Source organism: Echinops telfairi, unplaced genomic scaffold (assembly GCF_000313985.2).
Source record: "Echinops telfairi isolate 266 unplaced genomic scaffold, ASM31398v2 ScPeMD7_7467;HRSCAF=8505_0, whole genome shotgun sequence".
Classification (NCBI taxonomy): Eukaryota; Metazoa; Chordata; class Mammalia; order Afrosoricida; family Tenrecidae; genus Echinops; species Echinops telfairi.
In genome coordinates this window covers 13,441,193-13,444,698 of record NW_022111367.1, presented here as the reverse complement: position 1 = coordinate 13,444,698, position 3,506 = coordinate 13,441,193, and the positions used below count along the sequence as shown (strand labels likewise).

At 37.5% G+C, this 3,506-nt stretch overlaps 1 long non-coding RNA gene across 2 annotated transcripts in view; it reads right to left on the bottom strand.

Moving 5' to 3' along the window:
* Window positions 1-85: 85 nt before the first annotated feature.
* Window positions 86-3,506, bottom strand: part of LOC123520922 — a 5,574-nt gene continuing 2,153 nt past the window's right edge. Inside the window, exons 2-3 of one of the 2 annotated variants that reach the window (XR_006679437.1) lie at window positions 2,311-2,542; window positions 86-1,265 (exon numbers count right to left, since the gene is read on the bottom strand). This is a non-coding gene — a long non-coding RNA (uncharacterized LOC123520922). Of the gene's footprint in view, window positions 1,266-2,124; window positions 2,543-3,506 lie in introns of those variants that run through there. The other variant, XR_006679436.1, reaches the window with a different exon arrangement.

The following is a 3,506-nucleotide window of genomic DNA, read 5'->3' as shown; positions in this document are numbered from 1 at the left end:
TTTTTTTAGAAATACTTTTTTAGTTCTACAAGAGCTTTTGTGCCAGGAGAACTAAAAGAAGGGAAGCTATTTTGGAATCGCAATCAATTTCCTGGCTGTATCTACTAATGCTAAATGTTTACATGGGTAGGAGCAGCCCATGCGCGTGCGCATCGCAAACTAGCATCAAGACAGTCAACAACAGGTGGCACACAAATGTTTCATGAAGTATGCGTTTCAATACACTCATCTTCCAGATGAAAGGGAGGCGGCATTTGCATGCTCTTTCCTGTTTATTCTGGGCCTGTCAAAGAGGTACTGGGAGATAAGCTCACTGTTTTCCATGTATGTGTAACTGAGTTTTTCCAATCTTATTGTCTATGTGCTAAGGCATGCCGCAGTCCTTTCCATCGGAAGGAGCCATGTGTTGTTGTTCTAATCTTGAGAATGATTTATCAGTGTGGAATGAAAACATGATCTTCATGCTGTGCAACACCATCGTTACTGCTGTGATGGGCGAGGAACCAAGGCCTTAACTAAATCAGCTGATCTTCCACACGTGTAAAGCACTTAAGCCACGCTGCAATTCAGAGTTTCCACTTTGACTGACTTGACGATTGAATTCTGATTTCCTGTCAGGGTTTTCTAATAACATTGTGAGAAGGGATTAGTAAATAATCAACTTAATTTTTCTTTTCAGAATTGTGAAGCAGACCCCCAACTTAGTTATAAAAGGAAGATAGAATAATTGATGGATATGAATTGTGGTGTGGTCGACGAATATTGTACATACCTTGGACTTCCTGAAGAAGAAACCAATCAATGTTAGGAGAAATATAAGCAGACTATTTCGTAGACGTGAAGATGGGGAGACTTTGGGCACGGTATCAGGATAGACCGTGAGAAAGTTCAGGAGTGGGATTTGCAAAGTGGAAATACCCCGCTCTACTGCTTTCATTGAACATAGCCAGTAGAACTTTATCATTTATTAAGTTAATTAATTCTTCACACATTGCTTTAAAAATATATGATGGGTTGCTGTTTCTAATGTTTTCATATTTTGAGAGCCGGCCTGCTAAAATTAATCAAACTGAGCAACAGGTTCAAGTAGACTCGCAAATGTTCTATTTTGGGAGAAATAGAATACCTCATTCTTCCTTGAAATATAGTCCATGTTCAGTACTTCTCATAATGACAGCAACAACACAGTGTGAAATGGATTTTCAGTACTGATGGCATTCCTCAATGTGTGTTTGTTTCCAGTTTGAGTTAAAACAAAACCAGAGCTATGATTTAAATGTAACAAGCATTAAAATCTCTGTAAATTTAAAAATGTTCATGTTTATCAACTACATTTAAGGTGCACTCATTGCTAATACAATTGATAATTAAATTAATTAGGCCTGACTAGTTTGCAAAGAAAATCATATACAGAGCACACTTATAGAGAGCACAGTAGCCACTCTGTATAGTTTTCGCAATTAATTTAGTGAAACTTAGAAATAGATTCTAGCTTCATAACCTTGTCCGTCACCATTTAGAAATTTTCCACACAAATTTTCAAATGGTCCATTTTGATGTTGACAAACACTTGGCCCTCTTTCAAGCCCATAATTTATATCCTTAGAAGAAAAATAATTCCACAAAGCAGTATCTGTATTTCTGTTATTTTTGGAGTCTGTAAAGGCAATCATCTCAGAATACAATAGCTTCACTTCCCATATTATTATTAATTTTTAAACTATAGCAAGGATAGATGCAGAATTTGGAATAAGTCCTGTTAAATTGTATCACTATTAGTCATTTCAGTACTAGCAGTACTAGTATACAATGATTTGCACCCATTAAAATCAAGCATTCAATGAAACAAGTCTTCTGATTCACTATGTTTTAAGAGGAAGTAAATTTTGGAATTATCTGGAGGGATTTCAAATTCTTTTCTTATTATCTTATGAAAATTTTTTGTTTTTCTCTCCACTTACTTGTTGCCATTTAACTTAACCTGGATATATAATTGTGTGACTTTCAAAATTTGGTTCTGCTATAGCACATAAATTGGAATAAAACAAGTGAAATTTATAAAAGTTACCTTTGAATTTGAGTATTGACATAAACATTGATATTTGAAAACTATCAAGTAAAAAATGATTTGAAACATGCCATTCTATTTTTCGTTCTGGGATCATCAAGGGAACTATTACAAGGCGGTGTGAGGGCACTTTATTCATTTGCTGTAAGCTGTTTGTTTAGTGGTGGGTCCAGTGCAGGTCTCCAGAAGTGGGTTTTTGGTTCTTGTGGTTTTGAGATAATACTTAAAACCTGCACACTCACTTTCTGCCCTTTGATGCTGTGCCTTCACAAGTCACTGGGCTACCGATGATCGCTGATGGTGCAAGAGTGGGCACAAAGAGCAATATGTAAATAGCAAGGTATGGTCCCTCTGTGGATGCGTCTTCGTTTGCTTTGGGCTTCACCAGATGCGTCACAGTCACATGCATATAGGGCTACTGGGGCATTCTTATGTGGTCAACTGGAGAAAACTGCAGGTGAGAGAATATTCCATCTGAAAGGAAAAGGACAACGGGTGCCTTTGTTTTGTCGATGCCCACCTCACTAGAAAGCTCTTACTTTTTAAATTAGTAGTTTGACTATATCATTTTATAATGCCCACCCCTTCAAAGTGGCACCTCTTTCCTGCCCTCAGTAGATACCTTCTTGCTGGCAGCAGGGGATTCACGTGTTCCCTGAATTTTCTTGTCCAGAGACAAACAGCCTCTTTATAGCTAAAAAGACTTAAGAGAATTCTTTGGAATGATGTAGATAGTTTGGGTATGGGTCCTACTTTGTACGCTTTTAACAAAATATTGTGCACAACTGGAAATGATTCTTTAATATAAACATGATTGGCAGTGGTCTGGGCTAGGAACTAAGCTGCTAAGCAGAAGATCCGTGGTTTCAAACCATCAAGCACTTCAGAGAAAAAAAGACGAGACTGTCTTCTCCTGAAGGGGTTGAAGCACAGATAGGAAAAAAGAACTCTCTCTCCTTGGAAACCGTAGGTAGAAATAATAGGAGTCAGGATCAATCCAATGATAGTGGGTGTGCTTTGCTTTTGGTTAAAGCAAACATAAGATAAACATGATTATTTAGCTAGTTGTCCACCTTCATCTCTTATATTGCCACAATTGTCCTGGAAAATATTCCATATACAATTTGATTGAAACATATTTTCCCTTTCTCATCGTAAAAAGTGATGTAAATAATTCTTTGCATATGAATGTAAAGAGTTATATACATTTGGTCCTTTCCCTGTGGAAATATAATGAGTCTAAACTAATATATCTTGGCAGACATTCAGAAGAATATGATGACAGTCAGAAGCTTTATGAAAGCATTTGAGAATCTTAATCTTCCAGACCAGAGATGGACACTGGTACAGATAGGAACTGAAAATACAGGGAATCCAGGGCGGATGAGCCCTACAGGACCAGTGGTGTGAGTGGCGAAACAGGGAGGGTAAAGGGAGA